This window comes from Ornithorhynchus anatinus, chromosome X5 (assembly GCF_004115215.2).
Source record: "Ornithorhynchus anatinus isolate Pmale09 chromosome X5, mOrnAna1.pri.v4, whole genome shotgun sequence".
In the NCBI taxonomy this organism is placed as follows: domain Eukaryota; kingdom Metazoa; phylum Chordata; class Mammalia; order Monotremata; family Ornithorhynchidae; genus Ornithorhynchus; species Ornithorhynchus anatinus.
The window spans coordinates 9,878,997-9,900,774 of NC_041753.1; the positions used below are offsets into that span (position 1 = coordinate 9,878,997).

The window sequence follows — 21,778 nt, forward strand, 5'->3', positions numbered from 1 at the left end:
AATCATTGTGGTATTTGATAGACGATACTTCCAGGTGACATGCACTGTCTTAAGCACTAGGGTGGATACAATGCAGTCAGATCAGTCATGGTCCCTGTTTTTCATGCAGCTCACTATCTATTGGGCAAGGATCACTCCTCAAAGAGTCAAATTTCTATCAGAGGAGATGTACACTAAAATGAATTACAACTAAGAGGAAGGAATGAAGTTTTAATACGTGTAATTAAGAAGGACAAGAATTGTTGCCAGGTGGAGAAGCGGGCAAAGGAAAGATAGATAATGAAGTTGAGATGGATGAGGTCAACCTGCTGTCTGGATTTCTGCCAGAAGCACTTTGCAGTTCATGGACAAGAGCAGAAAAGGCGCCCTGAGAACAGGATAAAGAACTGATCTAATCTGGTGTTCTCTACCCACCAGGATTTTACGGTTTTGTGAAGGGGGTAGACAATGACCATTTACAGATAGTGAGAGCAGGTGGAAGGATGAAAGTACAACAGGAAGCCATACAAATATCCAGATGATATAGCTGAACAAATTACTGAACATACCAATAAATAAATGAATAATATAATACATAGGTACAAGTAGTAGGCCTCTCAGGATCACACCTGGAGAGTTTCCAGTACTTTACCAGTCTCGACTAAGAGGGAGAGTCAAGCAGAGGCATATCCATTCTATTCCTAGCTGATGCAGTGGCTAGCGAGTGGAAGGCAATCTGCTACAAATGAAAATTCACCTGTGTTGGGCAGCAGCAGCATGGGAGAGAATCAAGGGTGGAGACTCAAGTTTACTGGGTGGAAGGAGACAATGGTAAACCACTGCTGTATTTTTATCAAGCAAACTCTATGGATATGCTACCAGAACGATTGCAGATGGAGGTGGGGCGTTCTGGCAGAGAAGTGTCCATGGCGTTATTATGGGTTGGACACGACTCGGCAGCGTAAGGCATAGCGTGGCTCAGCGGAAAGAGCCTGGGCTTGGGAGTCAGTGGTCATGGGTTCTACTCCTAACTCCTGCGCTTGCCAGCTGGGTGACTTTGGACAAGTCACTTAACTTCTCTGTGCCTCAATTACCTCATCTCTAAAATGGGGATTAACCACTGTGAGCCTCATGGTGGGACATCCTGATCACCTTGTATCCCCCAGCACTTAGAACAGTGATTTGCACATAGTAAGTGCTTAACAAGTACCACCATTATTATTATTGTTATAACAAATAGTAGGGGTAGATTTGGGGGTATTGTGTATCACCTGGAAAGGCATTTGAGCACCATTTAAATTTTCCAAAGCACTTATCACAGTGCTTTTTTAATCCACAGGTGCATTGTCCCTGTGAGTTTTGAGTGGGGATGCGATTTTTATCATAAATTTACACACTATGGAAACTTAGACTTTGGGGAGAATTCATTCATTCAATCATGTTTATTGAGCGCTTACTGTGTGCATAGCACTGTTCTAAGTGCTTGGGAAGGTACAACACAATTGAGTTGTAATCGATCAATAAATCAATCAATCATATTTATTGACCACTTAGTGTGTGTGGAGCACTGTACTAAGCATGTGGGAGAGTTCAATATCACAGAGATGGTAGGCACATTCCCTGCCCACAATAAGCTAACAGTCTAGAGGGGTAGAAAGACATTAATATAAATGAATGAATGATGGTTATGCACATAGGTAGTGTGGGGCTGAGGTTGGGGTGGACAAAAGGTGCAAATCCAACTGCAAGAACAATGCAGAAGGCAAAGGGAGAAGAGGAAATGAGGGCATAGTCAGGGAAGGTTTCTTTGAGGATGTGATTTTAATAAGGCTTTGAAGATGGGGTGAGTGATAGTCTGTTGGATATGTAGGTGGAAGGAGTTTGTAGGTGGAAGGAGTTTCAGGCTGCAACTAAGATGTGGGAGAGGGATCACTGATAAGATAGATTCGATCAAGATAGGGTGAGTAGGTAGGCATTAGAGGAGTTTAGTGAGTTAGTTGTAGTAGGAAGTCAGTGGACTAAGATAGTGGGGTAAGATAGGTGGGGCAAGCAGATTGAGTGTTTTAAAGCCATTGATAAGGGGCTTCTGCTTAATGTATGGGCAACCACTGGGAATTCTTGAGGAATGGGGAATCGGGGGACTGAACCTTTTTAGAAAAATAATATGGGCAGCAGAGTGAGCATAAGTGGGGAGAAGCAGGTCAAGAAGAAGACTGATTTAGTTGTCAAGGCATGATCAGATAGCACTTGGTTCAATGTGGTAGAAGTTTGAATAGAGAGAAAGGGTGGATTTTAGTGATCTTGTGGGGGTAGAACTGACAGGATTTGGTGAGAGTTTGAATAGGTGGATTGAATGAAAGAGATGAATTGTGGATAATGCCAAGATTATGGTAGATGTGATCCCTGCCCACAAGGATTGTAGACTGGTCACAGACACTGACCCACTGAGCCTTTATTCATTCAATAGTATTTATTGAGTGCTTACTATGTGCAGAGCACTGTACTAAGCGCTTGGAATGCACAAATCGGTAACAGATAGAGACAGTCCCTGCCCTTTGACGGGCTTACAGTCTAATCGGGGGAGACAGCCAAAAACAATAGCAATAAATAGAATCAAGGGGATGAACATCTCATTAAAACAATAGCAAATAAATAGAATCAAGGTGATGTACATCTCATTAACAAAATAAATAGGGTAATGAAAATATATACAGTTGAATGGACGAGTACATTGCTGAGGGGAGGGGAAGGGAGAGGGGGAGGAGCAGAGGGAAAGAGGGGAAAAGAGGGCTTAGCTGAGGAGAGGTGAAGGGGGTGTTGAGGGGGAGCAGAGGGAGCACAGGGTAAAGGGGAAGCTCAGATTGGGAAGGCCTCTTGGAGGAGGTGAGCTTTAAGTAGGGTTTTGAAGAGGGGAAGAGAATTAGTTTGGGGGAGGTGAGGAGGAAGGGCATTCCAGGACCGCGGGAGGATGTGGCCCAGGGGTCGACGGCAGGATAGGCGAGAACGGGGGACAGTGAGGAGGTGGGCGGCAGAGGAGCGGAGCGTGCGGGGTGGGTAGTAGAAAGAGAGAAGGGAGGAGAGGTAGGAGGGGGCAAGGTGATGGAGAGCCTTGAAGCCTAGAGTGAGAAGTTTTTGTTTCGTGCGGAGGTTGATAGGCAACCACTGGAGGTTTTTAGAAGGGGAGTGACATGCCCAGAGCGTTTCTGCAGGAAGATGAGCCAGGCAGCGGAGTGAAGAATAGACTGGAGGGGGGAGAGACAGGAGGAAGGGAGATCAGAGAGAAGGCTGACACAGTAATGTAGCCAGGATATCATGAGAGCCTGTAACAGTAAGAAAGCCGTTTGGGTGGCAAGGAAAGGGTGGATCTTGGCGATATTATAGAGGTGAGACCGGCAGGTTTATCTCCTCTACCTCCTTCTGGTGGCATGAAGAGATCAGACATATCAGATCAGTGATCTGCACACAGTAAGTGCTCAAGAAATACCATTGATTGATTGACAGATTGACTTGGAAGGGTGGGCAGGAGAGAGACAAATCCAAAAGCACACATACCATATCATTTGATCCACATTAGCTCCCACTGTCCTGGTTGTCCAAGGGCAGAGAAGGTCTCCTACCAAGGGAGAGTCTGTTCTCAAGAATCTGCTTCTGCCTAGTGATTGGACCACCCCCTGGTGGGCCCAAGGCAGAGGTTAGCACTCAAGAATGAGTTGATTGGTCATGGCCCTCATGAGGTGAGAGGGATGTCTCCCCTTCCACAGGCCACAGTGGTTCCTCTGGATCCAGGGATTGCTGCTGAGCAGGACCAGGGGGCAGAGGTGGGGGTAACAAGCAGAGAGAAAGGCTGTTGTGCTCTCAAGGTAAAGATCTTTTTGAAATGCATATGTCATATAGAGTGTAATAGAGCTGTTGATCCAGTAAAAGTAAATGAAGCAACTCCCGAGGAGCAGGATGGTGTAGGTGGCTCTAGTCTCTGCAGAGGATCTCAGGGAGAAATTGCTGCTGTGGATGTGCTGGACTTGTTTGCGGTGTTGGTGGAGCACAATCACCATGTAGCCACTGGATGAGCTCTTGAGGAGCACAAAGAAGACATCTCAGGTAATCATGGCACTTAGAAAGGTAATCAAGTAGATAAAATCTACATCAGGAATAGAGGAACAGTATTTCAAAGCATATCCCTGCCCCACTATGCTGACATTTCTGATTGCTTGAATGGAGGTAATCACTCTCATATAGATCAACATGTTGAGGATCCAGAAGAAGAGGAAGGAAGGGAGGATGTATTTGGAGGCCCTGGGTTTGAACCTGGTCAACTGGGAGGTGCTGGGATTGATGGTGATGGCCTAGAACACACTCAGAAGACAGGTGGTGCAGAAGGAAAGGCCACGAGACACTCTGTTAATGTACATGACACTCTGACACCAAACGTCATTGAAAATATTCCTCATCCCAAAAGCCACCATGGTTTCTGGGATCCCATGGGTGAGAGGTGTCACTGTGTTGGCCACAGTTAGGTGGGTGAGGATCAGGTCTGTGGGCTTTGTCTTTTGAGGCTGAGTTATGAAACCGTTCATATACACCAGAAACATGGTTGAGTTTCCTAGGGATCCAAAGAAACTCTGATATAGGAAAATAATTCAAAAGACTACATCACTGGATAGCATTCTCAGCAAAATTTTTCTTAACCAGGGAACCCAACCACTGGAGTTTCTTGAGGAGTAGAGAAACATGTCCTGAAAGTTTTTATAGAAAAATGATCTGGGCAGCAGAGTGAAGTGTGGACTGGAGTGGGGAGAGATGGAAAGCTGGGAGATCAGCAAGGAAGCTGATGCAGTAATCCAGGTGGGATAGGATGACTGACTGTATTAACATGGCAGCAGTTTGGATGGAGAGGAAAGGGCAGATTTTAGCGATGCTGTGAAGGTGGAACTGACAGGATTTAATGATGGGTTGAATTTGTGGGTTGAATGAGAGAGAGAGGTCAAGGATAACGCCAAGGTTACTGGCTTGTGAGACGGGAAGGATGGTGGTGCCATGTTCAGTGATGGGAAAGTGAGGGGAAGGACAGGATTTGGGTGGGAATATAAGAAGTTTGGTTTTGGACGTGTTAAGCTTGAGGTGACAGGAGGACATCTAGGTAGAGATGTCTGAAGGCAGGAGGAGATGCAAGACTAGAGAGAGGGAGAGAAATCAGGGCTGGAGATGTAGATTTGGGTATCCACTGCATAGAGGTGGTAGTTGAATCCGTGGAATCAAATGAGCTCCCCAAGGAAGTGGGTGTGGATGGAGAATAGAAGGGGACCTGGAAATGAACTTTGAGGAACCCCCCACAGTTAGGGGATGGGAGGCAGAGGAGGAACCCATGAAGAAGACTGAGAATGAATGGCCAGAGAGATTAGAGGAGAACCAGGAGAAGACAGTATCAGTGAAGCCAAAGTTGGACAATGTTTCCAGGAGAAGGGGGTGGTCAACAGTGTTGAAGGCAGCTGAGGGGTCGAGGAGAATTAGAATGGAATAGAAGCCATCAGATTTGGCAAGGAGGTGACCTGTGAGAGGGCGGGTTTTGTGAAGTGAAGGGGACAGAAACCAGATTGGAGGGGGTCAATAAGGGAATTGGAGGAGAAGAATTTGAGATTGGGTGTAGACAACTCGCTCAAGAAGTTTGGAGAGGAATGATAAATGGGAGATGGGGCAATACCTGGAGGGAGCCATGTAGTCAAGGGAGAGTTTTTTAGGATAAGGGAGACATGGGCATGTTTGAAAGCAGTTAGGAAGAAGCCAGTGGACAGTGAACAGTCAAAGGTGACTGTTGGGTGGGTGGGGAGGTGGGGATAAGAAGAGAGGGGGCAAGTGTTTTGATAACATTTACAGACCACTTACAGACATCTTGCTTGGAACATACTGAACAGGTTAAAAACCTGAAATCTGCCTTTGAGTTTATAATACAATTGAGGAGCTACACAACCACCATTCTATCAGCCTGCTATAGGTAAAACAGGGACAAAATACAAGTGATGAAAATATGAGTAAATATAGACAATTAAAGAAATAAATGGAATGGGCAAATATACACAACTCTGCTATGGTGTCAATGGGATGGCATGATTAGGAAGAACAGGATGCATTAGGGAATCTCTATGGGAGGATTATTTTTCTTTTCTTGGTCAGCCTTGAACATGGGTAAGTTTGCATTCTGTCAGATTGAATATTGAAGGAATTTATGCAGTGAGCAGGTGTGTATACCTGTTCAGACACAGAATAATGATTGAAGAAGTTAGAATCCATTTTCACAGGCCGAATCAATCATATTTATTGAGCTCTTACTATGTGCAAGCACTTGGGAGAATACGATACAACAGTATCACAGAGTTGGTAAGCAGGTTCCCTCCCTACAACGATCTTACAGCCTAGAGGATGAGGGTCAGAGGACCTGGCTCTGCCAGTAGGTTTAAGAGGGTTCTGTGGATGAGGAGTCCATAGTGGCTTACTGGGGGCAAGATCAGGGTTTTCAGTAACTTTTGTAAATAGGTTTAATCGACTGTACTTACTTTTATTCCTTTTGACAATGTTTCCATTTTTGTTCCATGTTAAAAAAAAAGGATTAGATATGTGTGGCAGCTTTGCTTTGAACTGCATGCAACAGTGTTTAGTACACTGCATTGCTCTCAGTGGTCCTCAGTACTACCCCTGAAATATTAGGATTGATTGATGGCACATTTCATAGTAGTTGGAAGTGCAGTATTTACTGAATACCCACCAGATACAGGGCACTGTACCAGGAGCTTGGAAAGTACAGAATAAAGAAGTGGCACATTCCCTGCCCACAAGGAACTTGCACCCTAATGGGAGAGCAAGCATGAAATTATTTATAATTAAATTGGGCAAGATAAATAATTGAGAACACATAATCCTTCTCTGCTTCTCTGCAATCTTGCATCTCCTTCTGCCTCCAACAAATCTCTACATGAATATCCCTCAATCCCTCAATCTTGGAATTATCTTTGACTTTTCCTTCCCCTTCATCCTCATTAATATAGGTAGGCAATGCAAATGGTGAGTTTCATTGTAACTTTGACATGGAATATCCAGAAAAATATCCATGTCAGCACACACAATTCATCACACAAATATAGAGAGTCATAGTCTATCTACAATTGAGTCATAATCACTAACACAAACAAATTATATAGAGACCCACCAGGAACACACACACACGCACACACACACAAATACACATATGGGCATGTACATATGGGCATGTACTCATTGACACCCAAAGAATTGTAATAGAAAGTGATATATGAAGGTTTGCCACTCTCCCTACGTGGATCATAAAATAAGGACACAAAGGTCTGTGAGAAGAAGAAAAATCTGATGAGATGTCTCAGTTTCATAAGTACTTATAATGAAATTAATCTTTTTCATCCTCTCATGGAATACTGAGATTTCATGTATTTAGATTTCTTATTTAGATTTCATCATCTGTCTCTGCCACTTGTCTGCTATGTGACCTTGGGCCAGTCACTTTAGTTCTCAGTTACCTCATCTGTAAAATGGGGATTGAGACTGTGTCCAACCCCATTTGTTTACATCCACCCCAGTGCTTAGTACAGTGCCTGGCACATAGTAAGCACTTAAATGCCACAATTATTGTTATCATTATTATTATTATTTGTAATTTATTTATGCATTCATTTATTTATATTAATGTCTTATTTCCCCTTCTAGACTATGAGCTCGTTGTGAGCAGGAATGTGTAATGTGTCTGTTGATATATTGTACTCTCCCAAATGCTAAGTACAGTGCTTTGCACACAGTAAATGCTCAATAAATCCGATTGAATGATTGAATGAATCTATTCACTTACAGAAAGAGGTGAAGATGAGCCATGAACACTCTTACGAAGAGTGAGAGTTGTAATGATAATAATAACTGTGTGCTTGGTACATAGTAAGCGCTTAACAAATACAATCGCTATTATTAAATATTTCCTATATGCCAAACACTGTACTTAGTGCTGGGGTAGACATAAGTTAATTTGGGTGGACATAGCCCCGGTCCCACATCAGGGGATCACAGTCTAGTAGGGAGGGAGAGTAAGTATTTAATCTACACTGTTACAGATGCAGAACCAGAGGTCCAAATAAATACAGTGAGTTGCCCAAGATCTGGCATAGGGAATGTTCTCTAGCAAGACAGGGAGATGATTAATGCCAAGGGCATGGTAAGGGCTTGACGGTGGGCAGTATGACTCAGAGGACAAATTCAGGGGCAGGAGTTTAATAACTGCAGATCTTTCACAGTTTTCTTTTCTTTCTCCACAGTTTTCCTCCTGGAGTTGAAGGAAGGGCAGGAATACCCTGCTGCTCTTGCTCAGCTATGTGTGTGGAACAGTCTTGCCTAACAAAGGAAGGAGGCCACCTGGCATTTACTAAATGGTTAACTGGGTACCAGCTGCCAAGTGCCAAGGATGCTCCATGCCCAACCCCTGGGACTTTCTTGCCTGTGACTCCTGGGAGACTCACTGACCATAAGCCAGAGCTTTACTGAGCCTTTGCACACCAGGTTATTTCTTTCCCCAATGCCTCAAAATGCTTGTCATCCTTGGATCCTCAGCATCCTCTTCCTTGTGGGAAAACTTTCCCAATGAGAGATCCCGTTCAGATTCCAGACAGTTGCTCACCCTAAATTGAGCTGCAACCAGGACGGGCATGTTCACCAAAACAGTCTTCCCTGTCCACTTTTTACTGTGAGTTAGCTAAACTTCAGGAAGCTTCACTTCAAAGATAAAACGCACTGGCCTTGGTTCTTTCCTGGTTTAGTGGCCTGCTAGTCGCTGAGTCATTGGGTTCTAATCCAACTTTGTGGACAGATAACCTGTGTGATCTGAACCAAGACCCTTAACATCTCTGATCCTTGATTTCTACATTAGTAACATGGAGATCATTGGTGTTGCACCGTGGTGTGGAGACAAAATAACATCAGAGGCAAGAAGGCATTCTCACAAAGATATAGGCTATAGAAATATAGGAACGTAATGTCAAATTCAGGAATGGTGAGTCACTGTCATGATCATTTCTTGAGATTCCTCTTCCTTGCTCCTTTTCACCTACCCCTGATTACTTTCTCAGGTTCCCTGCAGCACCTAAATTCAGGACTAAGAGGGTAACTCACATAGTTGGGGTAAACAAGACAATCCAGGAAACGAACAGAAAATGTAAAATGATAATTGATTTACAATTGTCTTCTACCAAGGGCCATGAGATCAACTGATTCTGTTCCCCATAATCCTCCCTCGGTTCAGGTTCCCCAGACTGAGCTTAATGAAAGCAGTCTGACACAGTCAGGGTAGAGGCACTGATTCCATTCACACAGATTCAGCAATCTCTTCTATTATATCATCACATTCACATGCCTCTGGCCCTAGACTCTCTTCTCTCCATTGCTCTCTTCCCCTCATCCAGAAAAGCCCCAAAGCTAAGAGGTCCTCACCTGGATCATGTGATGGAAGGCCCATCCTGGCTCTTCCCTGAAATAATCAGTTGGGAAGCAACAGTTATAGAGACCGGATGGTGCGAGCTCATCTCCCCTAGGCTTATGATTACTGTGTCACTTGCAGTGGCTGTGACACTGTTTGAAGTTGGAGTCTGAGACCTCTCCCAAGAATTAGAAATGTTTTCCTCCCATTGCAAGACTTCTGTGTGGTCAAATCACATGGATGGCTTAATTTTTCAATTGAGAAATTCTTTAATGAAGGCAGAAATCTTACCATAATAATAATAATAATAATAATGTTGGTATTTGTTAAGCGCTTACTATGTGCAGAGCACTGTTCTAAGTGCTGGGGTAGACACAGGGGAATCAGGTGGTCCCACGTGGGGCTCACAGTCTTCATCCTCATTTTACAGATGAGGTAACTGAGGCACAGAGAAGTTAAGTGACTTGCCCACAGTCACACAGCTGACAGGTGGCAGAGCTGGGATTCGAACTCATGAGCTCTGACTCCAAAGCCCAGGCTCTTTCCACTGAGCCACGCTGCATGGGAAGAAACATTTTGCAGCTTTATCTGTGGTTGAACTTGGGGTGTTGTTAAACACAAATAAATGGACCCAGAAGTAAAGGAAAAAGTTCATTTGAGTCAGCTCCTTCTCTACAAGATGATGAATAACTATAATGTCCAAGACAGATATTAGCAGCTAAAAGTCCTGAAGAAATCAATCCATCATTGTATTGAGCACTTCTCTATGCAGAGTGCTGTTATAAGTGCTTGGGTGAGTGCAGTATTACAGAGTTTATAGACACATTCCCTTCTCACAGTGAGCTAAAAGTCTAACGTATGATGCAATTTTATAGTGAATGTTTTCCATACTCATTTCACACCACTTCCATCTCTCAATCACTTTTTTCATGTTCTTCTTATGGATCCTTCATGTTCCAGCTACAATTTTTAATACATTAGAAAGCATGATGGCTTCTCTCTTACAACCAAGCACATTATCCCATACATACATACTTGATGGATTTTCAATTTAGGGTGAGGTGCCAGGATGACACCTCAGGATGGAGAACCTAATAATTAATCATCATGGGATTGGTAAATACCACCTTCATTTTATTTTGTTTATGGAATTTGTTAAGGGCTTATGTGCCACGCACTGTACTAAGTGCTGGGATAGATAAAATGTAATCACTTTGGACACAGTCCCTTTCCCACAAGGGGCTCTCAGTCTTAATTCCCATTTTTAAAATGAGGTAACTGAGACCCAGAGAAGTGAAGTGATTTGCCCAGCACACAGCAAAGAGGTGGCAGAGCTGGGATTAGAACCCAGGCTCATGCTCTATCTGTATGAGCAGGGAATGTGCCTCTTTATAGTTGTATAGTACTTGCCCAAGTGCTTAGTACAGTGCTCCACATACAGAAAGCATTCAATAAATACACTTGAATGAATGAATGAATGAACGAAGCCATGCTGCTTTTGGGGGGCCCAACACCCTACCAAGAACTAGGGTAGGTACAATGCAATCAAATCCATCACAGTCCCTGTTTCACATAGGGCTCACAATGGTCTGGGAGGTGGAGGTGGATTGACAACCACTGGCAATTCTTTAGGAGTGGAGAATCGTGGACACAATGTCTTTTTAGAAAAAAAGTCTGCCCAGCTAAATGAAGTGTGGACTGGAGTGGTGTGAGAAAGAAGGCAGGAAGGTTCAGCAAGGAGTCTGGTGCGGTAGTCAAGGAATGATATGCTAAGTGCTTGGATCAACATGGTAGCAGTTTGGATGGAGAGGAAAGAGTGGATTTTAATAATGTGCATTTATCTATGGTTCTGTTTACTTATTTTGATGATAGTGATGCCTGTCTACTTGTTTTGTTTCGTTGTCTGTCTCCCCCTTCTAGACTGTGAGCCCATTGTGGGGTAGGGATTATCTTTATCTGTTGCCAAATTATACTTCCCAAGCACTTATTACAGTGGTCTGCACATAGTAAGCACTCAATAAATAAGATTGAATGCACGAATGAATGAATAAAAGTATGCAGGTAGAACGAGAATTCAGTGACAGTTTTTACAGGTGGGCTGAATGAGGGAGATAAGTAGAAGATAATGCCAAGCTTATGGTAGATGTGATCCCTCCCCATAAAGATCTTGGCTTGACCACAGTCCCTGACCCATGTAACTTCTGTCTCTTCTGCCTCCTGCTACTTCCTTTAAGTCTCTCTGTGTGCAAGTGACTGTGAAGAGTTCAGACAGATGCTTGTATTCTGAGAATCTAGTGAAATGGTTAGCAAGAGAAGAAGGTCAGCAATATGAAGAGGTGATTGATTTCCTCCTCCGCAGGGATTGTGTTTACCAACTCAATTTCATTGTACTCTCCCAAGAGTTGAATACAGTTCTCTCCATGTAGTAAGTGCAAAGTAAAAGCAATTGATTGATTTATTGATTGAGCAAAGGCAGGCAGGGGAGAGACAAACACCCATGCACGCATGCCACTTCATTTGCTCAAACTTAACTCCCACTGTCATGGTTGTCCAAGGACAGAGGTCTCCCACAGAGGGAGAGCCTCCTCTCAGAATCTGCTTCTGCCTAGGGATTGGACCACTCACGGGTGGGCCGAAGGCAGAGGTTAGTGCTCAGGAATGACTTTATTGGTCAAGGCCCTGATGGGGTGAGAGGGACATCTCCTCTTCCCCAGGGCACAGCGGTTCTTCCTGGCCACGGGGATCTCTGCTGACCAGGAACAGGGAGCAGAGGGTGGGGTAACAGGCAGAGAGAAAAGCTGCTGCACTCTCGAGCTGAAGATCTTTATCAACTACATTGGTCAAATAGACTGTTATAAAGCCATTGATCCAGTAAAAGCAAGCAAAACAACTGACCAGGACCAGGATGGTCTGGGTGGCTCTGGTCTCTACAGAGGAGCTGGGAGTGAGACAGGTGCTGTGGATATGCTGGACTTGTTTACGGTGTTGATAGAGCACATTCACCATGTAGCCACTTGACCAGCTCATGAGAAATACGAAGAAGCGATCTAAGATAGTCATGTCACTTAGAAAGGTAATTGAAGGGATTAAATCCACATCAGGGACAGTGGAACAGTATTTCAAAGAATATCCATGCCCCACGATGGTGATATTTCTGATTGCTCGATTGGCGGTAATCACTTTGATGTAGATCAACATGTTGAGGATCCAGAAGAAGAGGAGGAAGGGAGGATGTATTTGGGTGCCCTGGCTTTGAACCTTGCCAACTGAGAGGTACTGGGACTGATGATAGAGAAGCAGCGTGGTTCAGTGGAAAGAGCATGGGCTTTGGAGTCAGAGGTCATGGGTTCGAATATCATACTGTATCGATATTCGAATCCCAGCTCAGCCACTTGTCAGCTGTGTGACTTTGGGCAAGTCACTTAACTTCTCGGGGCCTCAGTTACCTCATCTGTAAAATGGGGATTAAGACTGTGAGCCCCACGTGGGACAACCTGATTCCCCCTGTGTCTACCCCAGCGCTTAGAACAGTGCTCGGCACATAGTAAGCGCTTAACAAATACCAACATTAATTAATGACAGCTTGAAACACACTCAGAAGACAGGTGGTGCAGACAGAAAGGCCATGAGACACTCAATATACAGGACACTCTGACACCTAATATTATTGAAAATATTCCTCATCCCAAAGGCCACCATGGTCTCTGGGACCCCACGAGTAAGAAGGGTCACTGTGTTGGCCACGGTTAGGTGGGTAAGGATGAGGTCTGTGGGCTTCTTCTGCTGGGGCTGAATTATGAAACTGTTCATATACACCAGAAACATGGTTGAGTTTCCTAGGAATCCAAAGATACTCCAGTAGAGGAAAATAATTCCAAAGACTATGTCACTGGATAGCATTGTCCACAGAATTCTTCTTACCAGGTTACTCAGAGATTCCCAAAAGTAAATCCAATGATGACCCTTGTTTTATTTTATTTTATGTTTTAACTTTCCAGAATAGTGTCATGTTCATCATCTGCACAAGGGCAAATAAAAGACAACAAAGATGACCAAGGAGGTCAAAACCTAAAGTGGTCATTTTGGTAATCAACATCAAATGATGAGGCAGAGGTAACTAAAACCACTCAGAGTGCAGAGAAACTTAAGGGTCAGTACGTGAATGACCACAGATGGAAGAGTTAGAGATACGGTGCAGGGCTCAAGAGGAGAACAGATGATTCCCTTGCCCACTTTTGGAACCCCAGACAAAACTCTTTTGGAATCAGGCCACCCCAGTTGGGATGATCCTGTCCAGAGGCCAGGGTGGGAGGAAGCAATTTCCCTGCAGCTTCCTCTCTTCCCCGGCTATTGGAGCAGACCTTTGGACCCTGCAGCTTGGTACCATCTGGAATCAAAAACATTCTTTTTGAGCAGGGCACTGGGAAAGTGGTGCAGCTGTACAGGAAAAGGACACTAAGAGGTTGTAATTATTGACACGATATTGGTTATTTGAATGTGGGAACTCCCCAGCAGGAGGGGTGGATGGCAGGGGACTTACCAATCAAAGATAAAGTAGGAAGAGTGGGTCTGAGGGAAGACAGGAACAGGAAAGCTGGGGCCTGGGAGGAGGAAGAAACCCTTGAATCACAGTCACTGGAGCCTGAAGGAAAGCAGCTTAGGTTGGTCCATTTTTATATGGCGGGAGCCCAGGCTCTGCCCCTTGGAGTCCTATCTGGGAACACGCTTAGGGGCAGCTTCCCAGTCTGTCAGCTCCCAAGGCAGGCAATGGTGGAGAGGAAAGAGTTGGGCTTAGGAAAGAAACTTACACATTCGATTTGGAAAAGTGGAGTTCCAACTGCCCAGACTTTGGGGCATTCAAGTGGAGAGGCCCTGGGGGCAAGAAGAAATACAGGCTTGTTGAGCAAGTCAGAGATAGGAGGTTTAAGGAGTCATCTGCATAGAAGAAGGAGAGGTTAGAGAGGTGGAAGGAGGAGTCCTTGCTGAGTTCCGTATTCTGAACTGGCAGAGTACTGTACTCTGAACTGGGAGAGAATACCCAAGTGGGAATCAGACATGGTTCCAGTCTCAAGGGGGAGTTCACAATCTAAGAGTAGAAGTGGGGGATGGGCCTGAAGATAGATCAGGAATGATGAGACATAAAACCACAACACAAATACCTAAAATAAAAACAAAATTCAGCATGGTTCTGGGGCTAGAGGAGTAGAATTGCAGGCTCCACAGGGCTCAGAATTCAGGGCCCACACATGGACAGTGTGAGTGCTACAGCAACTACCAGTCTTTCTGGGCCTTGGGAAGGCCTCAGTCTGAGAGTGACTTTGTCTTTCCTGTCAGGGTGGTGGAAGGCCAAACTGCGTCTTCTCTATGGTACAGAGGAGAGGCAGTGCTGTTTCCAGGCTAGGCAGCATGTCTGGCTGCCCAGTGATGTAAATGATAAGAGCCCACATCAGCAGGTTTTATCCCTGACCCACTGAGCAAATAGCATGTCAGGAGCCAGGTACCCTTGGTGACAGGAATGAAGGTAGCAGTTTCCATAATTGCTATTCTCAGTAGCTATGAAGGTGACCGAATGCTTGCCACCAGGGTGGAGGAGGATGGATGAGAATGGGTGGAGGCAGATGTGGATAGACTGAAAAGCTTAGCAATGTTCAGTTTAGAAAGGTAAAGACTGAAAGAGGAAATGAGTGAAGTTTCTGACCGGTCTATGTGATATGGAAGGGGTGAAGACACAATTGGAAATGGGAAAGTCCATTGAAGCCTGGTAGTTTTAAAAATGAAAGGGAAATATTTCTTCGCCCAGCAGTTTGTAAGCTTTTCTCTCCCATCAACAACACTTACTGAATGCCTTGATAAGGGGGTGGGGGTTGGAGGCAGCTTCATCCTCTCGCTGGTGAAAGTGATAGAACCTCACTTGAGAACCTCACTCAATTCCTGTGATTGTCCATTCATCTGAAATCAGCACAAGACAAAGTGGGTGTTCACCACTCTTTGACAAACCTAAGAACTTGGAAAAGAGGTGCTTTGCTGGGACTTTTTCCATCCTTACTCCCACTCTCAAATGAGATGGAGAAACACATGATTCCAGACCCACCAGTATTTCATTTAGAGTTCAGATGAAGTAAGCATGTTAGTAAAGTTAAAGGCAGGTTTTGGTGTTGGGTATAACCCTCAAAGAGTAGTCAAAAACAAGTCAACACATTTTACAACAGGATCAAGACTAGCTTAAAAGGACACCAACTGAACTTCAATAATAAATCAATCAATCATTCAACCATATTTATTCAACACTTACTATGTGCAGAGCAATGTACTAAGCAATTCGAAGAGTACAATACAACAGAATTAGCAGACAAATTCCCTGCCCATAACGAGTTTATAATCTATCATGTAGCATCTGGTCATTTCCTAATGCAGTGTGGCATAATGGAAAGAGCACAGGTTTGGGAGTTAGAGGACCTGGATTCTCATCCTGGCTCTGCCACTTGTCTGCTGTGTGACCTTTGGTAAATCACTTGAATTTTCTGTGCCTCAATTTCCACATATTTTAAACTGCAATTAAATGTCTCCCTCCCTTTAACATTGTGAGCCCCAAATGGGACAAAGTCTATGTTCAACCGGATTATAGTGTATCTATCCCAGCATTTAGCACAGTGTGTGGCAAATAGCAAGCACTTCTCTAGTACCATGGTCATTAATTATTATTATTGAATGATAAATTGTGGCTCCTTTAGTCCTAAGCAGTTTAGTTAATGCAGCCTGCAGCCTGATGCAGATCTGGGCTCCTCTTTCCTCTGCCATGGGCTCTTCTCTCCACTGGGCTTTTCCAGGCTCCTCTGAGCAGCTCCCCCTGCTGCTCTCCTCACTTGAGCTCACCTTGACCTGACCAGCAGGGACCCTCACCTTATCCTTGTTCCTAGCCCCCAGACCAAGTTTCACAACTGGCATTGGTTCATCCTGAGGTAATGCAATCTGGGCAGTAACCCCCACTGTGATTCCTGATGGCTGCTCATGCTACATTCAGCTACAGCCAGGACGGAGGTTTGCAAATACCATCTACCCCAACCTCTGCTGTGAGTCAGCTTTTTGTCTGGAATATTACTACTGAAGGAGAGAATTTTACTCCTCTAGGAGCCACAGAACTTATGTATTCCAGCCTTTTCCCTTCTAGCTTTGCAAAGTTATTCTGCTCCAACCTACTCTATGGCATTCAAAGGTTCTCATCCCATGCACTCTGAATCTTCCCTCCTCCGCTTCCCTCCACCCTGCAACCCCAAAGCAGAAGACCCCTCTAGGGCTGCTGCAGATCTTATTGCACCCCCTTTCCTACACTGGAGTCACTGAGTTGGTGGACTGATGCTGGAGCTCAGCCAGGATGGGATGGGGATGAGCAGGTGATGGCAGCAAGAGAGGAGAAGGAAGTTGAGGCCTGGGATGAGGTAGGATCATAGATCTTCTTCTCTGGGCCCCACTTTCCTCCTCCACCTCCTCCAACACAGCTTTCCCCAGTCCAGCCCCTCAGCCCCACAACTTTATAGCTTAAATGAGAGGGGACTGCAAGAGCATCGCTGGTGCCTGCAGCAGCAGACATCTATTAAATACAAAAGTTCATTTGGGATATAGAGAGGGATGTGGTGTGATGGGAGAAAATAGGGGTTGATTCCAGGATGTGGGTAAGGCTCCCAGGAACCCAAAGAAACAGGGAGAATTGAGCTAGTACTTCCAGAGTAGAAGATGCTTCTACAGTGAATTTGATCAAGGAGCGACCAAAGCTTCAATCACTTCTAGAAGAAGCAATTTTTGCTTGGTAGAAGTGAAATCTCTGGAAAATCAGTTCTAGCCCCTGTGGGGGAAAACTTTGAGGATCACTTCAAAGATAAAACATCAATCCCTTAGAGTATATACTTCAGAAAGCTTCACTAGGATGATAAAACATATTGGCATTTCTTGCTGTGTGGTTCAGTGGTTGGCTAGACACTGAGTCATTCTGGGTTCTAATTTGGCTCTGTGACTGATTATGCTGTGTGATCGGAAATGAGACTCAACATCTCTGATATTTGTTTTCTCCATCAGGATAAAAGAGATCACCTATGCTGCACCATGAAGTGAAGACAAAATAACATCGAAGACAAGAAGGCATTTTCAGAAAGATATAGGTTATGGAAATCCAAGGACAGAATATTAATTTCAAGAAGAGTTAGTCATTATTACGATCATTTCTTAAGATTCCTCTTTCATATTCCTTTTCACCCACCCTTGATTAATTTCCCAGGCTCCCTGCAGCACATGAATTTCTGATGGAGAGGGAACACACAGAATCAGGGTAAGCAAGGCAACACAAAGAAACAGCAGAAATTTTAAACTGAGAATCTATCTATATTTGCTATCTAACGAGGTCAACGGACTCAAGTGATTCTGTCCCCCTATTGGCTCAGGCTCCCCCGACTGAGTTTAGCACAAGCAGAAATAAGCAGGGCAGAGATACTGAGAAATTAGCTACTCACACAGATCCCATTCAGAAATATCTCTGTTATATCAACACATCCCATGACCCTGAGCTGAAACTTTCTTTCTTATCATTTCTCCATTCCCTTCCTAGAGAAGAGCCCCAAGCCTAAAAGAGACTCACCCACTGCTCCTTATGTTCTCACTGGATTATGTAATGGAAGGCATGTTCTTTCTGTGTGTGTCTTACTGAGTTACACTTGGGCAGCAGCAGTTTTGGGGAGAGTATGGTGAGAGCTCATTTCCCCCAGGTCTCTGATTAGTGTGTCACTCACTTTGGCTGTGACACTGTCCAGGCAGATAATGAAACCTCCCCAAAGAATGACCCAACTTTCCTCCCCATTGCAAAACTCCTGATGTGTCAAATCACATGGATGGTTTAATTTGGTGCATCCAGGGACCTGGGGAAACTGTGTTAAGCACGCAGCTGCACACAAGAGAGAGATTTATTTCCTGAGCACTACAAATTTGATGTGCGGGTATATGTAAAGAAAAAAGTTTATCTGTTCAAGTTTGCTGGTTCCACTGATCTTTTGTTTCAAATTATCTTTAATGTAAGATGTCTGTGATGCTAAGGGTTAGAGCTAAGGGTGAGTTAAGGGCAAACAGTGTGCGGTATCACTATTATAGCTTGGCAAAGGGGGTCTAATGGTGGAGAAATGTTTGTCACTCTGCAAAGGTTATGGTCACTGATAAAGGAAAATGTCTGGATGCCTGTTTGTCTTTGCAAATGTGTTTCGTTTAAAGGGACTGGGGAAAGTGTAGGGCACTGAATCCTAGGGATGTGGAAAATGGCAGAAGGTTGATAATTGGCAATATGCATTATTGTTAATTGTTATTAATAATGGTGGTATTTGTTAAGCACTTATTATGTGCCAAGCACCATATTAAGCACTCAGGTAGATACAAGAAAATTAATTCCTACATCGGGCTCACTTTCTAAATAGGAGGAGAACAGATATTGAATACCCATTTTGCAGAAGAGGCAATGGAGGCACGAAGAAGTTAACTGACTTGCCCAAGGTCACACAGCAGGTAAGTGGTACAGCCAGGTTTAGAACTCAGGTTCTCTGAGTCCCAGGCCCATGCTCTTTCTACTGGACAAAACTGCTTCCCTTTTTGGGAAAGAGCTGTTTTTTCCAACTATCAATTTTGCCAGGCTAGCTGACACTACTGGGTACTAAATTTATCTAGCATATTACTCATTCATTCAATTGTATTTATTGAGTGCTTACTGTATGCAGAGCACTGTACCTGGTGCTAGGAAGAGTACAATGCAACAATAGACAAACACATTACTTGCCCACAACAAGCTTACAGTCTAGACAGGGGGAGACAGACATGACTACAAATAAATAAATTACAGATATGTACACAGGTGTTTTGGGGATGGGAATGAGGAAGAATAAAGGGAGCAAGTCAGGGAGATGCAGAAGAGAGTGGGAGAAGAGGACAGGGTGGGGCTTAGTCTGGTAAGTCTTCTTGGAGGAGATAAGCCTGAAATATTTACAAACAGATATCAAAGAAAGGAGAGACTGATGCTGCCACTTCTGCTTGGCTGTGGTTGAGAATGATTCCATATCACATCAGTTCCCGGGAATGTTAGATGGAGGGTGTTCAGAGGGAATGGGTGGTCTCTCCTCTGCCATCCACCTTGAGTTCAAAATGTTCTTGTTCCCACTGAGAAGATATACTGTGGAGATTTCTCAGTACTCAACCTGCTCTCTCTGCTCTTCTTACTATGGACTTACAGTTCACACTCTATGCTCCTTTCAAGCCACCTATTCAGTCTTGTCATACTGCTGACCTTAGGTTCAAACCCTCTCTTCTACCTGAAACTCTTCCCCCTCCTCATTCAGAGAACCACTCTTCTTTCTGTCTTTAAGGCTCTTCTAAAATCTCATTTCCTTCTAGGGGCTTTCCTGTTTAATGTCTGATCTCCCCACCCCATTTCCCCCTCAACTGTGACTTCTGCAATTCTTTATCACGTATGCATTTGGATAAGCACCCCCTACCCCCATGATACTTATGTTTATATATTTATATTCCATTGCTTCTTCCTTATACATTTCTTTGGGTTTTTTTTGGTGTCTATCTCCCCCACTGGATTTTAAGTTCCAGAAGGACAGGGATCAGGTCTACTGCTTCTACTGCACTCTCCCTCAAGTATTTAGAATAGTGTTCTGCATGTATCAAGGGCTTAAAAATGAATGATTATATTGATTAATTATGATTGATGATTGTTCTTCAGCAACATGGAGTATGGTTCTCTTGGGTAGAGCTGTTCCCAGAATGTGCTATGTCCCTGTGATGGAGTGAATCAGAGTGGGTCCTTGGACAAAGAATAGGGCAAAGAGCAAATCTGTTGTTCACCACCAGGATCCACGATGGAGAGGGGCCTACCACCTTCCTAAGGACACACTGAGGCCTGAGAACTCGGGGATCACTTTTGATTAGCACCTAGGGGCAGAGGGCTGGGTAACAGGCTCCCAGAGCATTAATAGCATCCGTCATACTGAAATTTTTATTCTCCACCAGTACTAATGTCAGACTAATGATGCAGTTTATGAAGTAAAAGGTAATAAAGCAGGTGATCAGGAGCAGGATGGTGTGGGTGGATCTGGTCTCTGGAAAGGCTGTGGAGAAGCTGCAGGTGCTGCAGATGTGCTGGACTTGTTTATGGTGTCGGTAGAGCACGATCACCATGTAGCCACTTGCCCAGCTTATGAGGAGCACAAAGAAAACATCTCTGAGGGTTATCATACCCACAAATGCTACACTGGTCAAATATTTCTTTGAAAACATATCAGAACAATATTTTATATTAAAATGATTAACTGTGACATTGGCATTTTTGATGACAACTCTTGTGGCTAATATATTCATGTACATCAAGAGGTGGAGGATCCAGAAGAAACCTAAGAAAGGGACAATATAACCAGAAGCCTTGGATTTGAGCCGGGCCCAGCGGGGAGGTGCTGGGACTGATGGTGATGGCCTGGAACAAGCTCAGGAGACACATGGTGCAGATGGATAGGCCTCGTGTCACTCTCCTGATATAGCTTAGGATATGACACCCAACATCTTCTAATTTGTTCTCTATTCCAATGGCAAATATCAATGCAGGAACACCCTGGGTAAGCAGTGTCACTGTGTTGGCCACGGTTAGGTGGGTAAGGATTAGGTCTGTTGGCTTCTTGCTATGGGGCTGGGAAAGGAAGATTCTGAGGTAAACCATAAACAGCGTTGAGTTACCCAGGATTCCCATCCCAGTCTGCATGAAAGCAATGATTACCAAAACCAACTCTACCCAGATCATGTTCTTGTTTTCTACAGCATCCAAGAGGACAGAGCACCTTAAAGAGAGATAGAAAAGGGCTGGTCACTCCCTAGGACACTAACTCTACTACTGAAACTCTCACCAGAAAGGCTGCTGGAAGTTGTCAATGCTGTATGCCATGTCACACTGCAAGAGGACACAGGGAACCAGTAATGCTTTCAAGAAAGCCAGTCTTTCCCTGGACAGCACCTTGCACAGACCCTTTGTGCCTAACCCTTAAATGGAAGGCAAAAGACCTTCACAGAGCTTGGAGTATGCTCTAAGCCAAAGTGTGAGATAGAGCTGGTGTGGGCAGGGATTGTCTCTCTTTATTGCTGAATTGTACTTTCCACGTGCTTAGTACAGTGCTCAGCACACAGTAAGTGCTCAATAAATACAATTGAATGAATGAATCTCTACCCCAGTTTTGAGATCTCATGGGAATGACACCCCCCCCCACTCTCTCCGATTCTCATTTGCCCCAAGAAACCAAGCATAGC

General features: G+C 44.3%; 1 non-coding gene and 3 pseudogenes across 1 annotated transcript; 1 reads left to right on the plus strand and 3 right to left on the minus strand.

Annotated features, from left to right (window-relative positions):
• The first annotated feature begins 590 nt into the window (after positions 1-590).
• On the plus strand, positions 591-726 carry LOC114808410. Its single transcript, XR_003756258.1, has one exon. It is a non-coding gene; the product is annotated as a small nucleolar RNA SNORA7 (small nucleolar RNA).
• On the minus strand, positions 4,041-4,673 carry ORNANAV1R-PS3447 (vomeronasal 1 receptor ornAnaV1R-ps3447 pseudogene; annotated as a pseudogene).
• ORNANAV1R-PS3448 (vomeronasal 1 receptor ornAnaV1R-ps3448 pseudogene) lies at positions 12,122-13,357 on the minus strand (annotated as a pseudogene).
• Positions 20,396-21,278, minus strand: ORNANAV1R-PS3330 (vomeronasal 1 receptor ornAnaV1R-ps3330 pseudogene; annotated as a pseudogene).